Genomic DNA, 27,252 nt, shown 5'->3' on the forward strand with positions numbered 1-27,252 from the left:
AATAAGCACAGTGGAAATCTTAGCAGATGGATAATTAAAAGCAAACAAAGCCGAATGATCTTGACAGTTGATCACAGTTCCATATATCAGAATGTGTGCTTTGTTTGGGAGATTAGGTACACCCAGTCCTTGAATGTGTGCTTGTGTGCCAAGTGGCTTCAATTGTGTCTGACTCTGTGTGACCCTATGGGATTCTCCCAGCAAGATTGGTGGAGTGGATCACCATGCCCTTTCCCAGGGGATCTTCCCAACCTAGGGATCTAACCCGTGGCTCTTATGCATCTATCAGTAGGCAGGTTCTTTGCCACTAACGCCACCTAAGAAGCCCCCTTGAATGTGTAGCAGCAGATAATTGTTTGTCTTAGGCCTTTTCCCCCTGTGGTCTGGTGTGCTTCCTTCTGCCCTCTTGCTGGCCCAGTGAGGGACAGAAGCAGTGAATTATTTTTGGATGAGGCATTGGTTGGTGCTTGATTATTTCCATCACTTCTCCATTATGTTCACAAAGATAATAAGACACTGATTCAGGTAGCTGCAAGTGAAGTGAAGTGAAGTGGAGTCGCTCAGTCGTGTCTGACTCTTTGCGACCCCATGGGCTGTAGCCTACCAGGCTCCTCTGTCCATGGGATTTTCCAGGCAATAGTCCTGGAGTGGATTGCCATTTCCTTCTCCAGGGGATCTTCCTAACCCAGGGATCGAACCCAGGTCTCCTGCATTGTAGACAGACGCTTTACCATCTGAGCCACCAGGGAAGTCCAGGTAGCTGCAATAAACTATAAAATCCTGAGGCCGTGGCTTCTTCAGCTTGTATCCCTAGGACCTAGGACAGGGCCCAGCTTCCGGTAATGTCTGGGTGTGGGTTTGTTGGCTGGAGCAGTACCACCTGAAGGTGCTGTACACTGGCTAAGAACTTGCAAGGGGACTGCTTTATTTTTAAAAAGAATTGATATAATCTGAGGCAAAACTTTCTGCCATGTGTTTAATATAAGAAAAAGATTGTTATTGTTATTTTGAAAACACTGAAATATGAAAAAAGTAAATGGATCTAATTTTTCTTAGAGCTTGTTGCCAAGAGTAAAATAAATAGTGTAAATTGTACTGAAATGGGAAGAAAAGAAAACAAAAGCTAAGGGTGGGAGAGATTATTTTTAGCTGGCAAAGTTATTTTCCAATACTATTGTTTGTGTCATGACCTTTTCCTCAAGTTTACTGATGATACAGTCATTTGCTTTTTCTGTATAGAAACACATGGCCTTCTTGGGGCTTATTTATAACCCACTGTGAAGAGCAAGCAGCGAAGAAGGCTCCATTATGCATTTTAAACACCATGCTTCGTGTGGTCAGGATGAAATGTTACTCTGCTTGTACGAAGGTATCTTTTACATCTGAGCAAACATACCTGGCTTACTTTCCTCGACTTCCTCTTCTCTTTTTTCTCTGTTCAGGAAATCAGTTTGGTTGGGTTTCTTGTGCAGGGTGAAACCCATGGACTCATACAGAGCTGGCGAGTGGGCCATCAATGGGATCTCTGTTAGCTCATTTTTCATCAGGGAGATACGCTTCTTTCCCAAAGCTGTGCTCTAGGAGAGCTGCCAAGCAGCTAGAGTTTTTAAAAAAATAGACACAAAACAGCAAACAACGTAATTCTTTCATGTGGCAGTCTGTCCCTTTGTGCTCATTATGCTGTGGCTGGCTGGTCAGTTTTAAAATAGAGTCCATGGTTCCTTTGCCTTTGGCTGTTTCTGGGCTCATGGAATCTCGGTCAAAGCTTGATTCCAAATAATTGTTCATGACAGCATTCAAAGGGTGAAAATGAAAGACTGTCTTTTTTGTATGTTGGGACTAAATTAAGAAATAGTAGAAGTTCATGAACAGTTTCTCAAACTCACTTCTATAAGCTTAGTAACTTAGCATTTGAGAAGCTTTCAGGTCCTTATTAGAACCTGTGAGTTGTTTGAACCCAAAGTCCTCATCTTTTTTGATATCACTGTCTATCTCTTTGATAAGATCCATACTAGTGGCTTAAAACTCACATGTATTTTCTTTCTGGATATTCATTAGGGCTAGTAATAGAATAAGCCCATGGACACAATTTGCTTGCATCAGCTTCGTTTTGTGAATGCCTTTTTGGTAGCCAGAGCCAGCTCTCTTGACCAGAGAAAGCAATGATGCTCACCCAGTCAGTGGGGGTTATTTATTTATTTATTTATGAACACTTGAATTTAATTTATGTGCAAGATTCTCTAAAGAAGCAGTTGCTTCCTTAAACGAGGCTTTGTCCCCAGGTGGCTTCAGCAGTCTGAAAAATGACCTCGGTTTTAAGGATGATTGAATTGTATCTGTTGATTCTAAATATTCCACCATTAGTGAAAACTATCCAACAATCACTTTGGGGACCTGGAGCAAATGTTGTTTTAGCTCAGCTGCTTTCATCAGGGTACTGCTGTGGCCTCTCTCTCCTGCTGTATGCCCACACTCCTTTTACTGACCTCTGCCCCACCCCTTCACCCCTTCTAGACTGGCCTTTCCAGCTGTTTTCTCTACTCTGTGGGAGCTTCTCCTTTAAGTCTGCTGAGAGAAGAGAGTGATCACTGGCTATGATGCTCAAGCAACATTCGATGAATTAAACTCCCACTCAGACATTGTAATCGATAAGCAAAATATTTCTATTTTGCCTTGAAAATACATAGCTTGTTATGTTTTCAGGCTTGCTGCAATAAATAATATGCTTGAGACAAATGGCACTTGGAGTCTTTTAATCTCAGTTCTTTGGAGCGAAGCTAATTTTTTGTTTGCATTCTTATACCTCACATGACCTCTTTTCCCAAAGTAGGCTGGCTGTTGGATTCTCTGGTCCATTTAGCTGTGCCATTACTGTTTCATTCTCTTGCTGGAGAATGGCTGTTTTGTTTGATATGCTTTTAAAGTTACGATCACTGCGTTGTGGCCATGGGCATCCAGTAGTGATGAAGAGCAGCTTCAGTGATTGGAATCACTACATGTTGTCTGGGGTAGTTTTCCTATAGCTCTTAAAACCAGAAGTAAGTAGCAGGAGCTGTTTGACAATGAGGGCAGAACTTCTCAATCACATATTAGTCAGCAGTGTGTCACACACATTTGATACCATGTGTGATGGGGCAAAGGTTACCAGTGTGTGGGTGTTCATGGACTTTCCAAGACCCTACTTTCTGAGAAAGAAGGATGAAACTCAATGAACGAATTTTTGAGAGAAAAACAATTAGAATACAAAGTATTTCCTTTGGGGCTTCACTGGGGGGAACCTTGCTATAATGGGAATATGAAGGAGGGCAGGAATAGTTTAGAGAGGTGACCTAGAAAAGCAGAAAAGGTATGATGATGCAGATAAGTGAGAGTTTTCTTGCAGTGGGACAGTGAGTGGTTCCTGTAAGTCACTCACAGGAGTGAGTCACTCACAGGAGTGAGTCACTCATGGGTAGTTTGAGAATAATATAAGATAGAGTTTTCAAGTTGCTATGGACTCTGTTCTTAAACTTCTTTGCTGCTGCTGCTGCTAAATTGCTTCAGTTGTGTCCGACTCTGTGCGACCCCATAGATGGCACCCGACCAGGCTCCACCGTCCCTGGGATTCTCCAGGCAAGAACACTGGAGTGGGTTGCCATTTCCTTCTCCAATGCATGAAAGTGAAAAGTGAAAGTGAAGTCACTGTCCAACTCTCAGCCACCCCATGGACTGCAGCCCATCAGGCTCCTCCGTCCATGGGATTTTCCAGGCAAGAGTACTGGAGTGGGGTGCCACTGCCTTCTCCGTAAACTTCTTTAATGACTGTGAAAAATGCAAGAGGAAATGGAAATCCTTCCTTGGGTCACAAGTTTAAGTTGTGACTTTGTTTCTGGACTGTGTGGATCATGGCTTTTGAAGTTTGCAGTGGTGATTAATATGACACATTTTGGGGTTGATTTACCTTTAAAGATAATTTAGTACTAATTCGTGATTATTCCTGTGTCATTACTGTCATTGATAATCATTTAAAATATTTTTCTCCCATGGGAAAGAAAGGATACCCGCGGGATAGCACCTAGTCTCCAACTTCTCTTATCTACTCTACAACTCAGAGTAGGTATCCATTACTATTAAGAGATACTATTAATAGTGTTAATCAGTGTGACAGTTACATTTATTTATAGTGCTTGTGATTTGTGATTTTATCGTTTTTAGTTTACCCATGGGTAAATTTTTAATAAGGAAGAAGGCAAGGGTAAATGAAGAAAGTCTGAGTTATATGTCTGTATCTCCACTGACCATAAAATGTTTGAAATGTTTCTCTTAGTGAAAATACGACAGTTCTGTGAGTCATAAACTCAAGAACTGTAGGTCAAATACATCAAATAGTATCTATTGACATGTTTTATTTGTCTCTCGTGGTGTTTTAAAAGAGCTGCGTCTATTTCCAAAATGTCAGTTTATGGAGATTTCATAAGAGAATCTGAATTTCTAAATTGTCTTAAACAGTTGGAAGGTTTGGGAACACTGGCCGCATATTCCCACGGCCACTGCCATTTGGGCGTGTTCAGAAGTTTTGCTCATTAGGTGGGACTTGTACATGGCAGTTTGTTGTTGTCTCCACAATGCTGTTTTCTTAGACATTTCTTTTGTTTATATAGACTTTTAGTAAATGCTATTTCTAACTAATCACTAAATCAAAAGTCAACAAAATAAAGTTTAAAAAGTGTGTAATAATCCTAGTATTATTAATAATGTTAGACACTGGTACATCCTTTGTAATGTAATGTAAAACATAAAGTAGGGGTTATTTAATTAGAATATTTTATTTAATATTTTTTACACAGCAATATTTCTGATATTTTCCAGTGTCTTATTTTATTATCTAGATGCAAGCCTGAGCTTTTTAAAGATCTAAAAAGAAGATGTTTTATAAGAAAAGGAAAGAAATAGGATTGTTTTAATTAAAAGAAATAATCATATCTTTTTCTTTTTGATTAGAATTCATCTTTTCCAGATCTCTAATCCATAGGTTATATTAGTAAGTGGGCCGGTGTACATAAATGAACTCTATTGTTTTACATTTCTTTAGATTGTCATGCCCCTGGATTAAGGTGGCCTGGGTTTGAATTCTGACTCTACTACACACAAGCTGTGTGAGCTGGAAAAGCCAGAGCTTCTCTGTGCCTGGATCTTCTCACCTGTGATTCAGGAGTCATTACAGCACCTACCTTTAGAGGATTGTTTTGATGACTGAATTGAGAAATCTAAACACGGCAGTTGGCTCAGAATGAGAACCTAATAAGTGTTACCTATTTGCTTCTAGATAAAGCATCTTTAGTGCTTTTTTTTTTTTTTTTCCCCTGGAGCATTATTGGGAGTATGCTAGGCATGTCTACATTATCTGTCTGAAGTAAGGTTGTAAGACTCTGCCCTAGGAACTGCTCTTGTACTAAATTTCAACTTAAAAAATTTCATCTAAAACCATAGATCTTTATCTGTAAAATGAGGAGACTACTTTTTGTCCTCTACCTTGTAGGGCAAAACAAGATAGAAAATTTTGTAGTGATAATTGAGGCTCTCGATAGGAAAAATGCTGAAAAGACTTTGTCCTCCATAAATGAATTTGATGAGTTTTGTCGTCCGTTTTACAATTTCCAATTCCATGCATTTCCCAAGCATTGGTAATCAAATATAGAAAAGCATGAGTATCAAGTTGTGGCCAAAAGATGGGCAAACAGCTCATTTATTATATGGAAATATGTTTGTTCTTACTGTGTCTCTTGTAATATATGTTATTTTTATTTATTTATTTACTTTTATTTGGAGGATAGTTGCTTTATGATGTTGGGGAGGTTTCTGCCTTATAGCAATGTGAATTAGCCATAAGTACACATATATCCCCCAGCTCTTGAACCTCTCTCCCCTCCCTCCCTATCCCGTCCCTCTAGGTTGTCACAGAGCACCAAGTTGAGCTCCCTGTAGTATATAGCAACTTCCCACTAGTTATCTGTTTTACACATGGCAGTGTATATGTCGCAGTGCTATTCTCAACTCATCTCACCCTCTCCTTCCCCTGATGATACGGAGAAAAGGGAACGCTTTGCACTGTTAGTGAGAATGTAAATTGATACAGTCACTATGGAGAACAGTACGAAGATTCCTTAAAAATGTAGGAATAAAATCACCATATGACCCAGCAATCCCACTGCTGGGCATATACCCTGAGAAAACCATAGTTTAAGAAAATATTGCAGCACGATTTACAATAGCTAGGACACGGAAGCAACTCAGATGTCCGTCTACAGATGAGTGGATAAAGAAGCTGTGGTACATATATACAGTGGAATATTACTTAGTCTTAAAAAGGAACAAGTTTGAGTCAGTTGAATTGAGATGGATACACCTAGAGCCTGTTACATAGAGTGAAATAAGTCAGAAAAAGAAAAACAAATGTTGTGTATTAATGCATCTATATATTGAATCTAGAAAAATGGTACTCACAAATCTATTTGCAGGACAGGAATAGAGATGCAGACATAGAGATCAACATTATTTTTCTTGAAGTTGCATTTCACTTCTTGCTCGAGGCGAAAGCAGGTGTTCCTCCTATGCCTAAAAGGAATCCACAAGAAAAATGTTTTTCGATCATCATGTATGGGATAAGCACTAACTTGGATGATGTTCCACATCAACAGGAATTTATGATAATGTCCTTCCATTTTGTTCCTTGTTCTTCTGGAAAACTTTGTTTTTAAGTGGGAAGAGATAGAAATGGTGACATGGGAGCTATTTTTTGGATCCAGAATTGCTATTGTTTTACACCATAGGAATCCTACATCACCGGGCACCCGCTGTCCTTTCTGAGGAGGCAGAAAGCAGTATTTCACTGTTGTAAATCAAGATTGAGAGTGATGGGTGACATTTGAGGCAAACATCCTCTTAAATGATTGCAAAAACACAAATCTCTCTCAGCTGGAGGGTTTTCAGTGCAGAGGATCTTGTAAATTTTGTCTGGCTGCCACTGACATTGTTGTTACATTTATTCCATTTCTGTCGCTGTCTGTTGGGTGAATGTTTGACTCTTATCTGATAACTTTGGAAACCCAAGTTATTTCTCCTGAGGCTATCAGGCAGAGGAGCCTTTCAGAAGCTGGTTGGTTCTAAAGGCTGAAGCCGCTTTTTCTGAAGGGAAGACATAGTTTTAGTTCCTTGCTATGTCGGTGTAGGTGAAAGTGTTAGTCACTCAGTCGTGTCTGACTCTTTGTGGCCCCATGGACTGTAGCCCGCCTGGCTCCTCTGTCCATGAGTGGGTAGCCATTCCCTTCTCCATGGGATCTTCCCAACCCAGGGATTAAGCCCTGGTCTCTTGCATTGCAGGCAGATTCTTTACCATCTGAGCCACAAGGGAAGCCCTGTTATTAGTGTAAATGATACTATATTTGGGGAAAGAATAAAATGGAATTATGTAAGAAAAGTAAGTTCTGAGTATTTATTCCAGTAAATAGTCCATGGGGTTAGAGTCGGACTCGACTGAGCGACTTTCACATGGAGGAGGATATGGCAACCCACTCTATTATTCTTGCTTAGAGAATCCCACGGACAGAGGAGCCCTGGTGGGCTACAGTCCATGGGATCACAAAGAGTCAGACATGATTTAGCAAATAAACAGCAACAACTACACAGATATAGAAAACAAACCAGTGGTTACCAAAGGAGAGACAGAGGGTTGTGGGACAAATTAGGTATATGGGATTAATAGAGACAAACTCCTATGTATAAAATAGATAAGCAACAAGTTTATATTGTATCAGATAAACAATTACAGCCATTATTGTGTAATAATATTCAATGGAGTATAATCTGTAAAACGGAGAAGGCAATGGCAACCTACTGCAGTACTCTTGCCTGAAAAATCCCATGGACGGAGGAGCCTGGTGCGCTGCAGTCCATGAGGTTGCTAAGAGTCATACACGACTGAGCGACTTCCCTTTCACTTTTCACTTTCATGCATTGGAGAAGGAAATGGCAACCCACTCCAGTGTTCTTGCCTGGAGAATCCCAGGGACGGCAGAGCCTGGTAGGCTGCCATCTCTGGGGTCACACAGAGTCGGACACAACTGAGGTGACTTAGCAGCAATCTGTAAAAATACTGAGTCACTGTGCTGTGAACCTGAAACTAGTATAATCCTGTAAATCTATACTGCCATGAAAAAATTAAAAATTTAAAATAAGTAAAAAAGAAGTAGGTGAATTTTCTATGGAGAATTGATAAATTCTGTATTTTCTGGATGGTACAAACCACCAGACACTTAATAAAGTGAATTTCTATGAAAAAAAAAAAATATCATTCACACACACAAAAAACCTCTTGAAATAGTCAGGTAACTTGATTAACTGGCCCCAGGAATAAATGAAATCTTTGACCCTAAAATTTAATTTAAATAGATTTTCTTAAATAATGAGAGACAGGATATCAATTTTTCTTACAATAGAGAGAAAAACACAAAATTTTCAAGGACTGAGAAATATAAATTACTTGAAGGTGCTGCTAATACTGCTAAGTCGCTTCAGTTGTGTCCAACTCTGTGAGACCCCACAGATGGCAGCCCACCAGGCTCCGCCGTCCTTGGGATTCTCCAGGCAAGAACGCTGGAGTGGGTTGCCATTTCCTTCTCATCTATATAAATAAAGGTCTATGCACATAAATTTACTCATAAAAAGATGAATTAAAATGGAATGAGAAAATGTGAATAAAGTATTTTTTATAGAGTGGGGCAATGCTCCAAGAGTCTCCATTAACAGTGGATACTGTCTTTGGACTATATAGTCCATGGAATTCTCTGGGCCAGAATACTAAAATGGATAGCCTTTCCCTTCTCCAGGGGATCTTCCTGACCCAGAGATCGAACCCAGGTCTCCTGCATTGCGGGTGGATTTTTTTTTACCAGCTGAGCTACAAAGGAAGCCCTGTGGCTCCTCCTCCATATAATGGTTTTATTAGCAGAGATTATAACTTTGTGACTGGTTTCTTTTTAAGTTGTGGGCATTTTCTAATGCAAACCCTGTTTCCTCTCTACCTCTCCCCTACTTGCCAAGGGAATGGTGTTTTAAATTACAGTGAATGAGGGCTAGATTTCCATTCTAACCCACAAGCCTTTGTAATTCATATTGGGGCTGATCTAGAGTGCTATAGTTTCTTATTGTTTCTTTGGAAAAATTAGTCCCAAGTCGTAATGTGACATATGATTTCCTCTATAGCTCCAATATTGACAAAAATAATATTTTCCCTTTCCTTTTGCACTCAAACTGTTAGATTCCCCATCTCCCCCACCCCCCTCCTGCCTGGAACACATACACCCATCCCCTCCAACCTGGGCACTGTGAGGAGTTCTAATTCATTTTCTTCCTTCTGGTGCAGAACCATGAAAAAGTTGTGCACGGTCACACCTGACAAAGATGGCAGGGGGAACGGGTTTTTGCTTTGCTTGTTCAACCTCCAGTGTCCCCCAGGTGAGAATTGCACTGGGCACCAGGCTGGAACAAAGTGATTCGAAGAGACTGGAGACAAGTGCAGGTTCCTGCACTGGACAGAGAAATTGAGAGGGGTCAGAGTGGCCGCTGTCGTCAGAGTTCCTGAGGACAAATGTTAAGTCAGTGTTAGGACGTGAACCGTGAACTTCCAGATGTTCAAGAAAAGGTTTTAGAAAAGGCAGAAGAACCGGAGATCAAATTGCCAATGTCCGCTGGATCATGGAAAAAGCAAGAGAGTTCCAGAAAAACATCGATTTCTGCTTTATTGACTATGCCAAAGCCTTTGACTGTGTGGATCACAACAAACTGTGGAAAATTCTGAATGAGATGGGAATACCAGACCACCTGACCTGCCTCTTGAGAAATCTATATGCAGGTCAGGAAGCAACAGTTAGAATTGGACATGGAACAACAGACTGGTTCCAAATAGGAAAAGGAGTACGTCAAGGCTGTATATTGTCACCCTGCTTATTTAACTGCTATGCAGAGTACATCATGAGAAACGCTGGGCTGGAAGAAGCCAGGAAATTAAAAGATGCTTACTCCTTGGAAGGACAGTTATGACCAATCTAGATAGCATATTGAAAAGCAGAGATGTTACTTTGCCAACAAAGGTCCGTCTAGTCAAGGCTATAGTTTTTCCAGTGGTCATGTATGGATGTGAGAGTTACACTGTGAAGAAAGCTGAGCACTGAAGAATTGATGCTTTTGAACTGTGGTGTTGGAGAAGACTCTTGAGAGTCCCTTGGACTGCAAGGAGATCCAACCAGTCCATTCTAAAGGAGATCAGTCCTGGGTGTTCATTGGAAGGACTGATGCTGAAGCTGAAACTCCAATACTTTGCCCACCTCATGAGGAGAGTTGACTCATTGGAAAAAACCCCTGATGCTAGGAGGGATTGGCAGGAGGAGGAGACAACAGAGGATGAGATGGCTGGATGGCATCACTAACTCGATGGATATGAGTTTGAGTGAACGCTGGGAGTTGGTGATGGACAGGGAGGCCTGGCGTGCTGTGATTCATGGGGTCGCAAAGAGTTGGACACAACTGGGCGACTGAATTGAACTGAGGCAGAGCACATGGATACATTTGCTGCTGAAGTGGATTTCAAGGGTGGGCAGGAAGGAACATCTTTGTATTGGATGCTCAGCATTTTCCAGTGGAGATGGTGGAGCAGTATTTTGATGATTGAAAGACTATAAAAGTGATATTTTTATTTATTTATTTGGCTGTGCTGAGTCTTAGTTACATGTGGGATCTAGTTCCCTGACCAGGGATCAAACCCTGGGCCCCTGTGTTGAGAGCACAGAATCTTAACCACTGGACCACCAGGGAAGTCCCAAAGGGATATTTTTAAAGTGGTATGTTTGTAACTCCAGAGCCACTCATAATGCTTTAGAATAATAAAAGTTCTGAGTCAGTTCGGCTTAAAGAATATAACATAAGGAGCAGGAACTGCATTTATGACCAATTAATACAACTAATCTTTTAAAAATTTCATGAATAGTTAAGATGTAGGAAAAGATTTAGAAAGGTTTTGATTTTATTAAAATGCTGGTGTGAATTTAGTACTCATGTATAACATTAAAATTGTTCTGAAGGAGAAAAAAACCTTACCTGAGATAATGCTTTATATAAATGTAAGTTATTACTATATAATGAGTTTCCCACAAAAATATAAAGGCTATTTGAAATCTCAGTTTTTATTATGAAAAGTCGAGTATTTTAATGAAGCTGTATTTAAACATGGGCACAACATTGTTAATACGTTTTTTGTTTTAAAAGCTTGGTAATATTTTCCTGTTTCTCTTTTGTCCTCTTTTTTATGTAGGTCTTTCTAAAAGTAACATCTTATTTTCCTGATTCATCAGCCTAAATCCAGTCTAAAGTTCTTTCTCAAAATTTCTATTTTCTTGAACCTATTCCTATGGTTTTTTTTAAAAGGTCACTCTGCTTAAGATTCATTCAGTTATTCATTCATTCAGGTCCAATACCAGGCTATAGGAATACACAAATAAGGAAAGTAAAAGTTTTTGCCCTTCTAGCCTTCAGTCCTTTAAGTCAGAATACAAATTAAGAAGTCAACTTTGGGAGTATTCTCTTGATGCTCTATAAATTGAAGGTTAATCATCCTGGGATCCTCCTCTTCCCTCACCTCTACCACTCTACCCCCCCCCCCTTTTTTTTAGAAGAATGGTTAATGTCCAGGTAAAAAAAATCAGAGCTTTCTGAGCTAACAGTTTTTAAAAGCTGACTCATGACCTTTCTTTTGACAAATCAGAAATTAATAAAATACTTTCATCAGTGTCTTTAACATACAGTAGGAACTCTTGCCTTACTTTTTATAGTATTTTTCAGTGTGTTTTAAACAATCTCGTCTTATGAAAAGCTCCAATAATCCTACATGAGGTGTTCTTTAGTGTCCAGCTATTATTGGACACTAGTTGTGTTGACTTGAGAAACTCCAAAGATCTTGGAAGTGAAGCAAAATGTTTTCATTGAAAGCACATCAAACTGCTCAATTAGAAGACCTGAATTGTACTAGCTTTATTAGTGTCTACTTTTATCACTTACCTGCTCAAGACTATGTTTACTAACTTGCAAAATGAAGGCCTATGGTAGATGATTGTTAAGAGTCTAAGTGCTTGAGTGCTAATTCGCTTCAGTTGTGTCTGACTCTGCGAACCCATGAACTGCAGCATGCCAGGTTACCCTGCCCTTCACACCATCTCCCAGGGTTTACTCAAACTCATGTCCATTGAGTCAGTGATGCCATCCAACCATCTCATCCTCTATCATCCCCTTCTCCTGCCTTCAATCTTTCCCAGCATCAGGTTCTTTTCCAACAAGTCAGCTCTGGCAATATCAGCTCTGAAATCTTGGGCAAATCACTTCACCTCCGTGGGAGGGGGTGAGGCAGGAGAGTCTTAGGAAAGCAGAGAAGATGTGGAATGGCAGTTGTGTAGGGATCTTCTTTTAATTAATGAAATACTGTTTCCTAACAGTGAGAGTTCAGGTGAAGTTCATTTCATTTCAGTCCAGTCACTCAGTTGTGTCCGACTCTTTACCACCCCATGGACTGCAGCACACCAGGCCTCCCTGTCCATCACCAACTCCCGGATCTTACTCAAACTCATGTCTATCGAGTTGGTGATGCCATCCAACCATGTCATCCTCTGTGGTCCCCTTCTCCTGCCTTAAATCTTGCCCAGCATCAGGGTCTTTTCTAATGAGTCTGTTCTTCACATCAGGTGGCCAAAGTATTGGAATTCAGCTCCAGCATCAGTCCTTCCAATGAATATTCAGGACTGATTTCCTTTAGGATTGACTGGTTTGATCTCCTTGCTTTCCAAGGAACTCTCAAGAATCTTCTCCATCACCACAGTTCAAGGGCATCAATTCTTCGGCGCTCAGCCTACTTTATGATTCAAGTCTCACATCCATGCACGACTACTGGAAAGACCATGGCTTTGACTAGACAGACCTTTGTCGGTAAAGTAATGTATCTGCTTTCTAATACACTATCTAGGTTTGTCATAGTTTTTCTTCCAAGGAGCAAGGGTCTTTTAGTTTCATGGCTGCAGTCACTGTCTGCAGTGATTTTGGAGCCCAAGAAAATAAAGTCTGTCACTGTTTCCACTTTTCCCCCCATCTGTTTGCGAGTAAGTGATGGGACCGGATGCCATGATCATAGTTTTTGGAATGTTGAGTTTTAAACCAGCCTTTTCATTCTCCTTTTTCACCTTTATCAAGAGGCTCTTTAGATCCTCTTTGCTTTCTGTCATAAGGGTGTTGTCATCTTCTTATCTGAGGTTATTGATATTTCTCTTGGCAATCTTGATTCCAGCTTATACTTCATCCAGCCTGTCATTTCACATGATATACTCTGTATATAAGTTAAATAAGCCGGATCTTCTTTCTAGTATGGGCTTGCAGAGATCATTTCTTTCATAAACATCCAGCTATCTGGGTACAATCTGGCTTTCTTTATTGTTCACATGCTAATTCCTTGTTTACAGTAAGAGATGGTGAATGTGGCAGATGGCAGCCTCTCCCATTCCCCCAGCTCCTCAGCACTTACAAGGGAGGAAGTAGCTGATGGCTTCCAAATAGCTGGCTTTGTTTCACCTGGGCATGGAAACTTGCATTTGGAAAAAGCTTGTTTACTGGTAGAGGTAAAGCAGAAAACATTTCATTTCACAATTGTGTTTGCTGGTGCTTCTGCAGTTGGCTAACAGGTTGGCTTAAGGGCTAGCTCTTCTGGAATGACCTCTCCAGACTGGCTTTTGGCTGGGCAACTAGATGAGAGTTTCATGTAGTTCTTACCATTCCTAAGGCTAGCCTGGGCTTATTCTCTGGACAAAGGCTTGTGTCCCAAGAGTGTGAACCTTGGGACATACAAGGCCTTTTAAAGTCTGTTAATTCTAACACATCCTGTTGGCTGAAGCAAATCTCAAGGCCAGCTCAGATCTATGAGATGGGGAAATAGACTGCAAAGTCTTATTGAAAGGGCATGGAAACAGGGAGGATTGAAAAAGTAGTCTGTTCTGCAGTGAATTGACTTTCAAGCCCCTTTGAGCTCTAAGTTTTTGCTTAATGGATAAGTGATCTAACTGGTTATTTAAATACCTACCACTGTGCTTAGGCACTGAAAGAAATATAAAAGAAAAAATAACACTCGACTATATGGAAGGCACTTTGTATTTTACAAAATCAGTTTTGCTTTCTAGAGAAACATAAAGTAAATGATACCCTTGAGGATCTGGCAATGTGGTTAAGCTAATGAGGCTCATATATTAAAACAGAAAACATTTCCAAACCATCGAATTTTCTTTTGTATGGAAACTTGTGAGAGCTACAGGACAGGAGGCAAAATGGATTGGAATTGTCTGCTAAGTGTTGAAGGGTGAGCTGGCAGTGGTTAGATCCAGACTAGTCAAACTTTTTTGCTTTTGATCATCTCTTGTATTTATATACACAAAGAGAGCAAATGACAATTTAATTTAATTAAGCTATGGAAACTAAGAGTTGGCAGATGAATAATCTCAAAACTTGTTTCCTCCTAGTTTAAGGAAGAAGTTATATCTTGACTACAGAATTTTAGTAAATAAAATCTATTTTCAAAAGAGTATGGAATTTCTTCAATACTCGCAAAATACGTTAAAGTAATGGCTTTTTGAATAAAGTAAGTGGGATTAATTTTAACCAGTGGCAGAAGTTGCTAGTTCATTAAATTCTATTTCCCCTTCCTGCATCTCTCAACCTCTCTTGCAGCTAGATATATCATTTGATTAAGTTCTATCTTAAGGAATGTGAATAGAAAAATACATGCCACTTCCTGGCTTGTTCCATGAAACCTCCAGGAAGTGCTTTTCCATACTTCCCTTTTTATTGGCATCTGGGTTGGCCATACCCAGAGTGACTTTGGAAGCCCTTGACTGAATGATTGCCTGGAGCACACACCTCTTTCAGACAGGAGCATCTGCCCTGGATTATTAACTGAGCAAGGCATGACTTCTCTTGTGTTTATCACAAAACATAGTGGTCCTATTTGTTATATCAGTACACTTCAGTTCAGTCGCTCAGTCGTGTCTGACTCTCTGTGACCCCATGAATTGCAGCATGCCGGGCCTCCCTGTCCATCACCATCTCCCGGAGTTCACTCAGACTCAAGTCCATCAAGTCTGTGATACCACCCAGCCATCTCATCCTCGGTCGTCCCCTTCTCCTCTCGCCCCCAATTCCTCCCAGCATCAGAGTTTTTTCTAATGAGCCAACTCTTCTCATGAGGTGGCCAAAGTACTGGAGTTTCAGCTTTAGCATCATTCCTTCCAAAGAAATCCCAGGGCTGATCTCCTTCAGAATGGACTGGTTGGATCTCCTTGCAGTCCAAGGGACTCTCAAAAGTCTTCTCCAACACCACAGTTCAAAAGCATCAATTCTTTGGTGCTCAGCCTTCTTCACAGTCCAACTCGCACATCCATACATGACCTCAGGAAAAACCATAGCCTTGACTAGACGGACCTTAGTCGGCAAAGTAATGTCTCTGCTTTTGAATATGCTATTTAGGTTGGTCATAACTTTTCTTCCCAGGAGTAAGCATCTTTTAATTTCATGGCTGCAGTCACCATCTGCAGTGATTCTGGAGCCCCAAAAAATAAAGTCTGACACTGTTTCCACTGTTTCCCCATCTATTTCCCATGAAGTGATGGGACCGGATGCCATGATCTTTGTTTTCTGAATGTTGAGCTTTAGGCCAACTTTTTCACTCTCCTCTTTCACTTTCATCAAGAGGCTTTTTAGCTCCTCTTCACTTTCTGCCATAAGGGTGGTGTCATCTGCATATCTGAGGTGATTGATATTTCTCCCGGCAGTCTTGATTCCAGCTTGTGTTTCTTCCAGTCCAGCATTTCTCATGATGTACTCTGCATAGCAGTTAAATAAGCAGGGTGACAATATACAGCCTTGATGTACTCCTTTTCCTGTTTGGAACCAGTCTGTTGTTCCATGTCCAGTTCTAACTGTTGCTTCCTGACCTGCATACACATTTCTCAAGAGGCAGGTTAGGTGGTCTGGTATTCCCATCTCTTTCAGAATTTTCCACAGTTTATTGTGATCCACACAGTCAAAGGCTTTGGCAGTCAATAAAGCAGAAATCGATGTTTTTCTGGAACTCTCTTGCTTTTTCCGTGATCCAGTGGATGTTGGCAATATAATCTCTGGTTCCTCGGCCTTTTCTAAAACTAGCTTGAACATCAGGGAGTTTACGGTTCATGTATTGCTGAAGCCTGGCTTGGAGAATTTTGAGCATTACTTTACTAGCATGTGAGATGAGTGCAACTGTGCGGTAGTTTGAGCATTCTTTGGCATTGCCTTTCTTTGGGATTGGAATGAAAACTGACCTTTTCCAGTCCTGTGGCCACTGCTGAGTTTTCCAAACTTGCTGGCATATTGAGTGCAGCACTTTCACAGCATCATCTTTCAGGATTTGAAACAGCTCAACTGTAATTCCATCACCTCCACTAGCTTTGTTCGTAGTGATGTTTCTAAGGCCCACTTGACTTTACATTCCAAGATGTCTGGCTCTAGATTAGTGATCACATCATCATGACTATCTAGGTCATGAAGATCTTTTTTGTACAGTTCTTCCATGTATTCTTACCACCTCTTCTTAATATCTTCTGCTTCTGTTAGGTCCATACCATTTCTGTCCTTTATCGAGCCCATCTTTGCATGAAATGTTCCCTTGGTATCTCTAATTTTCTTGAAGCGATTTCTAGTCTTTCCCAATCTGTTGTTTTCCTCTATTTATTTGCATTGATCAGCTGGAGAAGGCTTTCTTATCTCTTCTTGCTGTTCTTTGGAACTCTGCATTCAGATGCTTATATCTTTCCTTTTCTCTTTTGTTTTTCGCCTCTCTACTCTTCACAGCTCATTGTAAGGCCTCCCTAGACAGCCATTTTGCTTTTTTGCATTTCTTTTCCATTGGGATGGTCTTGATCCTTGTCTCCTGTACAATGTCAGGAACTTCATTCCATAGTTCATCAGGCACTCCATCTATCAGATCTAGGCCCTTAAATCTATTTCTCACTTCCACTGTATAATCATAAGGGATTTGATTTAGGTCATACCTGAATGGTCTAGCGGTTTTCCCTACTTTTCAATTTAAGTCTGAATTTGGCAATAAGGAACTCATGATCTGAGCCACAGTCAGCTCCTGGTCTTGTTTTTGTTGACTGTATAGAGCTTCTCCATCTATGGCTGCATAGAATATAATCAATCTGATTTCGGTGTTGACCATCTGGTGATGTCCATGTGTAGAGTCTTCTCTTGTGTTGTTGGAAGAGGGTGTTTGCTATGACCAGTGCATTTTCTTGGCAAAACTCTATTAGTCTTTGCCCTGCTTCATTCCACATTCCAAGGCCAAATCTGCCTCTTACTCCAAGTGTTTCTTGACTTCCTACTTTTGCATTCCAGTCCCCTATAATGAAAAGGACATCTTTTTTGGGTGTGAGTTCTAAAAGGTCTTGTAGGTCTTTATAAAACTGTTAAACTTCAGCTCCTTCAGTGTTTCTGGTTGGGGCATAGACTTGAATAACTGTGATATTGAATGGTTTGCCTTGGAGACGAACAGAAATCATTCTGTTGTTTTTGAGACTGCATCCAAGTACTGCATTTCAGACTCTTTTGTTGACCATGATGGCTACTCCATTTCTTCTGAGGGATTCCCGCCCGCAGTAGTAGATATAATGGTCATCTGAGTTAAATTCACCCATTCCAGTCCATTTTAGTTCGCTGATTCCTAGAATGTCGACGTTCACCCTTGCCATCTCTTGTTTGACTACTTCCAATTTGCCTTGATTCATGGACCTGACATTCCAGGTCCTATGCAGTATTGCTCTTTACAGCATCAGATCTTGCTTCTATCATCAGTCACATCCACAACTGTGCATTGTTTTTGCTTTGGCTCCATCCCTTCATTCTTTCTGGAGGTATTTCTCCTCTGATCTCCAGTAGCATATTGGGCACCTAATGACCTGGGGAATTCCTCTTTTGGTATCCTATCATATTGCCTTTTCATCCTGTTCATGGGGTTCTCAAGGCAAGTCTACTGCAATTAATACAATAAATAATCCATTGACTTATAAAATCAAGATGGGCTAAAGAGTTTTCTAGACCATCTTCTCTATCTACAGATACTACTTTTGATATAAAGTTGAGTTCATCAAACATTTATTGACTTTTCCATCTACAGGAATCTGAGCTCATTGCTGAAGACAGAATTAAATAAGACTATTTCTGCTTCAGAGAGTGCATGATCTCATAGGAGAAATACATATATGAAAGAATGATTAATATACAGTGTAGTAAACCTATTTTGTTATATTGTTGTTGTTTAGTGGCTAAGTCCTGCCTGACTCTTTCACGTCTCCATGGACTGTAGCCCGCCAGGCTCCTCTGTCCATGGGATTTCCCAGACAAGAATACTGGAGTGGGTTGCCATTTCTCTTCAAGGGATCTTCTTGACCCAGGGATGGAAACCAGGTCTTTTGCACTGAAGGTATATTCTTTACTCCTGAGCCACTGGGGAAGCTCATTTTGAGGTATTTTACTATAGAGACCCTATAATTTAGTGACTCAAACAAGATAAAGAATACTTTCTTGAGGGGATTCAGAGTAAGGTGGACAATCCAAGGTGGGTAGGTAGCTCTACTCTAGAGAGTTATAATATTGATACTGATATGAATTATTGCTATTGATTTTTATTAATAATGATCATTCCAAGTCAAGTTCTTTGATAGTTACAAAACCAATATGAGCTAAGTACTGTTTACTTTCCCATTTTACAAATAAGAAAATCTAGGCATAAGTTGTTTAAATTACCCAAGTCCATATAGCTAGGACATGACTTAGCAGGGCTTTGAACCAGGCAACGTGACCCTAGGCTGTTAACCATCACGCTCTACTTTGATAAGCAAGCTGATACAAAGAGTAGTCATTGTAGTAGGGGGACAGCCATTGATCTTGGTGACAGTTGACTGATACTTTTAAAGCATTTTCTATTAGCACTCATAAACTTAGCTTGTAATGGTGGACTTGGTGCTTGTGGTTACGCTACGTGTTTTTTATGTGTTTTATGTTCTAAACATATCAGGCTTCTTCAAGGCAATTCTGATTTTTGTGGGTTTCTATTTTGTTATGTAGTCAATGAAGGTTCTATGAATTCAAAAAAATTAGTGATGACTGTTTGCATATAGTCTTTCCAACCTAAGTCTTTGTGGCTCTCAAACCTCTTCAGAATGTAAAATACTGACCTTCATTCCCTAAGTGCTTGACAATTGACTTCTTGCGGAGCAAATATAGAATGATTCTCTATGTAGAGTTCATCTCCTGAATGCCGTCAGAAGCGTTCTGTGTAAGTCCTCTCCTTATCCTCTGTGTTTGCCCTGCAGCTCTCACTCAGACGATAGTGTCCGAATGTTCATCTCTCCCCGATACTCCTTAAAGGAGATTGAAAATGATTTTTCATGGCATGTTTGCCTTTTTCTCCTTTAATATTCACACAAGGCAGTTCCTCAAATATAAACCTAATCTGAAACCTCAAGTTCTCTTTCCTGTGTGTGTGTGCTCAGTCATGTCCGACTCTTTGCACCCTCAGTCCATGGAATGTTCCAGGCAAGAATACTGGAGTGAGTTGCCATTTCCTACACCGGGGCATCTTCCCAGCCCAGGGATTGAACCGGCGTGTCTTGGTTTCCTCCTTTGGCAGGCAGATTCTCTACCACTAATGCCACCGGGGAAGCTCCACGGTCAAAATGTGCAAAGGGCCATTTTTCACTACTGTCTGTTATACTTTTTCATTTAATCAGAGTACTGAATTTTCTTGTCTGAGACTTGAAGCACAGTCAGAGCGTGTCCCTGGCCTTGATGCATTGACTTTCAAGTGGGGATAATTTTAGTTTTCCTTAAAATATTGTGACTGCTGTTCTACTTTTCTTGTTCCCCTGGGGTCATTTTCTCCTGTGGGGATAAGAGTGGGTAGAAGTGAATCCTGAGCATCCCACCTGTTGCATCCTGAAAGCCTCTGGTGAGAAACCAGCTCTTAATAAAGAGGCTGCTGCTGCTGCTGCTAAGTCACTTCAGTCATGTCCGACTCTGTGCGACCCCATAGACGGCAGCCCACCAGGCTCCCCCGTCCCTGGGATTCTCCAGGCAAGAACACTGGAGTGGGTTGCCATTTCCTTCTCCAATGCATGAAAGTGAAAAGTGAAAGTGAAGTCACTCAGTCGTGTCCGACTCTTAGCGACCCCATGGACTGCAGCGCACCAGGCTCCTCCGTCCGTGGGATTTTCCAGGCAAGAGTTGGAGATGCTTTCTCCCCAGGGCCACTGCATCTGGTTAATGCTGAATCTTTTTGGATTTTGTGAGGGTGCTCTGTGTGCAGTGTCTGGCAAGACAGAATAAAGGAAGGAATTGGGCAGTGTCAGTTTACTCAAGTTGGCAACTCTTCACTGGGAACTTTTGATGTAAATTATGATCCAGGTTGGGACTGCTTCATATTCTATAAGAAGGGTTCTGGAAGTCCAACGGGCCTGACAAGAGAGTTGTAAGTTTACAGGCTGCCCTTTTATCCCTTGAGTATAATTGACTTGAGCCATTTAGGAATGAATTAAGTCCTTTTTGTCAGTTATCATGCATTCATCACGTTTGCCCAAACAAAGTTACAGTGTTCAGTCAGGCAGTGGATGGGGAGCTGGGGATTCCAGGTTGCCCGACTGGGTCTACTTTTCTCTAGTTAACTTGGGCAAGTTGTTTTACTTCTGTTCTTTCTCCCTACAGCAAAGCTAATTTCGGCTCATGGAGTTCATAGGCTGGTACAGGGGGTGGCATGGAGAGTGTGCCACAGTGGAGTTTAAATCTATTCTCTGCCACTCACCAGTGTAACCTTAGTCAGGTTGGTTAATCTCTCAACTTAGATGCTACCCATCAGATGGGGAGAGGCGTGTATAGTTCACAGGACTATTACAAGGATTAGGTAAGGCTATGCCCAGACATCACCAAGGACATGATCTAACACATTTGTTGTTGTTTTGTTGTTCAGCTGCTAAGTGGTGTCTGACTCTTTGCAACCCCATGGACTGCAGCACGCCAAATTTCCCTGTCCCCCACTGTCTCCTGGAATTGGCTCAAATTCATGTCCATTGAGTCAGTGATGCACATCTCACATGTAATAGGTGCCTATTAAATTCTAGTTACTATGTTTCATTATTATTATTACTAGCTGTTACCAAGTTTTCAAACTGGCTGAGATGATGGCAAAATAGCAGCAGAGGTACAAGGAATGTTCTTTTGTAAAAAGATCATGCCTATTGCTATGTAAAAGCATTATTTTCCAATGCAATAGTAATCATTATATTTATATCAGAAGGTGTTTCTTCAGAAACTTATTTTCACAAATAAAAGAGAATAACTTCAGATATCTTCTGAGATGACAATTAGTGTGTTATAGCAGTAAAAGCAGGAGATGCCCAGATCTCACCTTAAATTCTGGCGCTACCATGTACCTTGGAAAAGTACCTTGTGACCTTGGAAAAGTACCTTATGACCTTGGAAAAGTTAATCATTCCTCTAAACCTCAGGTTACTCATTCATAAAATAAAGGTGAGATGATAATGTTCATATAAATAAGACTCATTCTGAGAATTAGAGCTAGTATATAAAGTTGGTTACATCTTATGCATACTGCACGATTAACTAATAGCACGCAGCAGGATTCTGCTGTCGAATGCCACCTGGAGCTTCCAAGGTCCCCCAATTATGTTGTCTATTGTTCTGCTATTAAAGCACCCTGTTCTTTTCCTTCATGAAACTTAATCACCATCTGCTGGGACTTCCCTGGTCATCCAGTGGTTAAGAACCTGCCTTCCAATGCAGGGGATGCAGGTCTGATCCCTAGTCAGGCAACTAAAATCTCACATGCCTGGGAGCAAATAAGCCGGTGTACCACAACTAGAGAAAGACCATGGCTCTGCAACTAAGAGCCCTCACACAATCGTGATGAAGACCCAGCACAGCCAAGATTTTAAAAATTAATTAATTAATTAAAAAAAATCACAATGTGTCTTCCTCGTTGTATTTATGTTTGTTGACTGTCTATCTTTTCCCCTTGGGCTGAGGGTTGTCTGTTCATCATTATATAGCTAGCACACTGCCTGGCACATAGTTAGTGCTCAATAAATCTTTGTTAAATGACTGGATGAAAGAATAGCCAACAACCAATGCTGGTGTTTCTCCTCTGTAAGCACACATCACTTATTTGTCACTTTATTTCATACTGCCTCGTAATATCACTTGTTGTCTTGTTAGTTAGCTCTTATAAAATTGCTAATTATTTTCTTATACTCTCTGATTGGTTGTAAACCCTTGAAGTGCTGGAGCCCTAGACTAGACCTGCATCCCCACACACAGTACCGTGCTTTACACAGTCATTACTTGTTGAATAAATGAACCAGAAAAGGGGGAAAAACTCACTCTGAAGAAGTCACCCAAGATTAAGCTTTAGGGAAATGTCTGGAGGTCAGTTTGAGTTCAGCCTTCTTTGTTGTTCCTATCTATTGCATTGTAATTGGGCTTCCCTGGTGGCTCAGATAGTAGAGAATCTTGACTGCAGTGCAGAGACCCAGGTTCAATCCCTGGGTTGGGAACATTCCCTGGAGGAGGAAATGGCCACCCACTCCAGTAGTCTTGCCTGGAGAATTCCATGGATGGAGGAGCCTGGTGGGCTACAGTCCATGAACTTGCAAAGAGTCAGACATGACTGAATGGCTAGCACTTCATTGTGTTAGTGATACTGATCATGGAATTCTCCCGGCAAGAATCCTGGAGTGGTAGGTGTTGATTAAACCCGGGTCTCCTGCACTGCAGGCAGATTCTTTACCATCTGAACCACCAGGGCAGCCCCTGAGAGATGAGAAGAAAAGCTGTACTGGCCAACTCTTTGACATTGCCTAACCTTCCTTATAAACTCATCTTGGTGATTGTCTCCTCACTGCTGTGGTGGCCCTGCTCCACGGCCACTCTGTGTGAGCAGCAGAAACCCCTCGGGTTTTGAGTTCCCTCAAACCCTTTCTCCCTCTCTAATGCTGAAGGGCTCTTTGGCATCCCTTTGGCTTCTTGCATCCCAGTCCACTCTTTTTTGTCAGTTCTTTTTTTTTTTTTAACACTGTCTTTAACATTTGCTACCAGCTTTAGTCATGTTCAAGTTCAAAGTAAGCCAGCTCCTTCTTCAAGTCTCTTCCTGTGAGCCTTTACTGACCTACCATCAGCTTGAATTTACTTGGCTCTCTTTCTGCCCTGATTTGGTACCTTGAAACGGATGAAATCTATCCTCACCCGAACTCTCACTGTTAGTATTTTATTAATTAAAAGAAGATTCCTATACAACTGCCATTCCACATCTTCTCTGCTTTCCTAAGACTCCCCTGCCTCACCCCTCCTGTGGAGGTGAAGTGATTTGCCCAAGACTACAGAACTGGTATTGCCAGAGCTGGGACTTGATTCCCTGAATTCTGGCTTCAGAGTCACTTACATTCCCTACTGCCTTTTTATATGTTCTGTATGTGCCCGTACAATCCATGCAAAATATATACTCGATATAATTTTTTAGTGATTTTCTTTTACATAAATATTCTATATAATGCTTAAAATCGGGCATCTTACTCTTTTTCACTCAACACCGTATTTTGGAGTTAAAGGTATTCTTAAGTCCTCCCTCTTTATACCACATTTTTGTCAGATTCCCCGTGGACTCTTTTTGTGGTTCCTCTCACCACCTGATCCATGCCCAGGGTCACACCTGTATGCAGTCCATTTGCCCAATTGTCACTCTTCGACAAGGAAAACAAAATAAGCCTACAGCTGTGAAACAACTACGTCCTGTCTGCTGCTGCTGTCTCTCTCTAGCACATCACAGTAGCCTTTTCAGTTTTCCCAAGATTTAACTGTGATCTTGCTCCTTCCCTCCATCACATTCTTCTGGGTCTGCTTCCTACTAAATTAAATACAGGCTTCTGGCCCTTAAACCTCTATAAGCCAGCCTTGCCCTGTCATTCTAGTTGTAGTTGTACTTACCTGGCACAATTCTCTGTGCTTTTCTGTGGCCATTCCTTTTTCATGTCATTGAGATGTAGGATCTCAGTTCCTGGACCAGGGATCAAACCCCTATGTCCTGCATTGAAAGGTGGATTCTCAGCCACTGGACTACCAGGGAAGTCTCAATGTAGTTTGTATTAATCGAGTAGGATCATCTAAGAAAAGTTAAGTTATATTTAATACCACTGTTTAAAAACTTTTGTTTCCATTAATTTTATTAGCCTAAAGAACTATTAGTCTATTGAGATTCTTTTGTGAAGTTTTTGATTGAAAAGCCCTTTGGGACTCCTTTGTATTTTAAAACTATAATTTTCCTCTGAGTGTTATTATTTTGGATTGAATTTAGAGGTGACCATATGATAAAAAATAATGCTTTGTGCCCTCTTTGTGGGTGGCAATATTTTACCCATGATGTCCAACAAACAGAAGTGCACTGTGAGCTGTTAATTTAGAAGGTGGGTGTTAATAACGGTCCACAGCTGAGGAGTGCTGGAAATACTGGCTTTATGTTCTGCAGGCTGGTCTATTTCTGACTTTGAATCTCCATGCTGTCAGAGGGACAGAATGATAATACCCTAAGTCCTTCTGACATGTTCTGTTATCTTCTTGGAGTTTTGTTACAACTGAAGTCTTACACACTGCCAGTTCTTCCCAGGTTTTCCAGGGAAGTAGTTTGTCTCTATCTTAAGTCAAAACTAGTTGCTGAGAGGTATCTCTGACACTCTCCTCACTACCCCTGAGAGTTCCTTGGGTTTAGGAGTCTTTGGCTGCTCCTGAAAAAGTGTGAAAGTGTTACTCACTCTGTGTCCCATGGACTCACTTCTCTGTCCATGAAATTATCCAGGCAAGAATGCAAGAATCCTGGAGTGGGTGGCCATTCCCTTCAACAGGGGATCTTCCTGACCCAGGGATTGAACCTGGGTCTCCTGCATTGTGGGCAGATTCTTTACCATCTAAGCCACCAGGGAAGCCCCTCCTGGTCTATCCTAAAAGTGTGGATCTCACCCCCCGCCCCCATCCCCTGACAGCCTGGGGTGCCCTCTGCCTAGGGCCCCATGAGCACAAAGTCACATCTCTCTGCTGCTGCTGTGCTCAGTCGTGTCTGACCCTTTGTGACCCCATGGACTGTAGCCCTCAGGCTCCTCTGTCCGTGGGGTTCTCCAGGCAAGGATACTGGAGTGAGTTGTGTTTTCCTTGTCTGGGGGAATCTTCCCGACGCAGGCATCTATCCCTGTCTCCTCTGTCTCCATAGGAGGCGGATTCTTTATTGCTGAGCCACCAGGGAAGTCTCTGTCACTAGAGGAGTCGTATTACCTCCAGAGCTGCTGTGGAGAAGTGGGGTCCAGTCTGTCTTTATTCCCAGCCCCCCTCTTTCTTTCAGTTTCTTCCCTCTTGATATCAGCCATCCTTTACATAATCTCCTGCAATCCTATGCCCAAGAACTATCTTGTTCTTGAACACAGGAAGCAACTTAGAATTGAAACTGTAAAGTGATATGGCTCTTGCAATTATCCCTTTAGCAGGGATATTTTGACTCTATTCACTTACTTCATCACTACTCATTCTTAACTAACCCACATCTTTGTATAAAGTGCAGAAAGCTGGGACTGTGTTTACTGATTAGTGGTGAAAACCAACAAATCCTAATGGAGAAAACTATTAGGTTTTTTTCAAGATCATTTTTATTTCCTATTGGGAAACTGGAAAAAATGCTCCTCACTTAAAACATTGCATTGGAGAGCCATCGTGGATAAAAATGACGGGGCAGTTAAAGCAATAAAAAAACATTTCTCTTGGCATTACACTGTTATTGTCAATGTGCTTAATAATTCTTACTACTGCTTATCATCACTGACTGTGTACATTAAGCTTCATTGTACAGATGGCATAACTGGGTGCTACGTGACTGGCTCTTGATTACTGCATCCCTCAGTGTCTGCTGTTGTCTCCCAGGCTTCAGCTGAGCACACAACTGCATCTGTGAGATCAGAATAGCAGCTTCTTTTATTTTTAGGACCAATCTCTGCTGCTTAGCCTCTGAATGAGGCGCGTGTGTCCCAGGAGCGCTCCATAAATTGAATTTTGCTGCGTTCACCGCTTCCACTTGGAAATGTGTTGGCTCATGTTCTCGACTACACGAAATCATGGTCCATTTAGGTCACATAAAACACCTTATCGTTAATTTAGGGCCTGGTGGGCAAAGCTCTGTTAATGCATCTCTTCCGTATTTGGTATGTTTATAAGACCTGCTTAACAAAGAGGTGAATATCATTTGAATATATGGGAGGATTATGTGTCTGAAGAGAAGATAATGAGGGGACAGCTGGATGGATAATAATGCTGCCTGTCAATGGCAGCAGCAAATGCATGATTCCTGTGCATACCTCATACCCCCACCCCTTCCATCACAAGATCCTTTGTTTTCCTGTAACCAGGAGGGGTTATCTATCTTGAAAGTGAAAGTGGAATTTGATCAATCTTGTCTGACTCATGTCGACTCCATGGATTGTACCCTGCCAGGCTTCTCTGTCCATGGAATTCTCCAGGCAAGAATATTGGAGTGGGTTGCCATGCCCTTCTCCAGGGGATCTTCTCAACGTAGGGATCGAACTCGGGTCTCCTGCATTGCAGGTGGATTCTTTACTCCCTGAGCCATTATCTGTCTTGGGTGTAACCAGTACAGAGGAGAAGTGAAGTGAAGTGAAGTCGCTCAGTCGTGTCTGACTCTTTGCGACCCCATAGACTGTAGCCTACCAGGCTCCTCTGTCCATGGGATTTTCCAGGCAATAGTACTGGAGTGGATTGCCATTTCCTTCTCCAGGGGATCTTCCCAACCCAGGGCTCGAACCCAGGTCTCCCGCATTGTAGACAGACGCTTTACCGTCTGAGCCACCAGGGAAGTCTGTACAGAGGAGAGGGGAGAGGGAAAAGATAGCAGAGGTGTATTCATTCCTCTGTCTCAAAAATGCTGAGCATACCAGTTGTCTAGCAATTAAGATAAGCCAAGTATTTGGCTAACCAGTACTGGTCGTCTTCAGGCGCTAAAGTAGCCTGGAATATAATTTGTCTTGGGGATAAAATGACAGG

General features: G+C 41.4%; 1 protein-coding gene and 1 non-coding gene across 2 annotated transcripts in view; one reads left to right on the top strand and one right to left on the bottom strand.

Moving 5' to 3' along the window:
- Positions 1-27,252, top strand: part of FRAS1 (Fraser extracellular matrix complex subunit 1) — a 507,275-nt gene that overhangs the window by 97,517 nt on the left and 382,506 nt on the right. The window lies entirely within an intron of this gene.
- TRNAE-CUC lies at positions 10,776-10,848 on the bottom strand. The gene has a single exon. It is a non-coding gene; the product is annotated as a tRNA-Glu (tRNA).

Source organism: Oryx dammah, unplaced genomic scaffold, assembly GCF_014754425.2.
Source record: "Oryx dammah isolate SB20612 unplaced genomic scaffold, SCBI_Odam_1.1 HiC_scaffold_3, whole genome shotgun sequence".
In the NCBI taxonomy this organism is placed as follows: Eukaryota; Metazoa; Chordata; class Mammalia; order Artiodactyla; family Bovidae; genus Oryx; species Oryx dammah.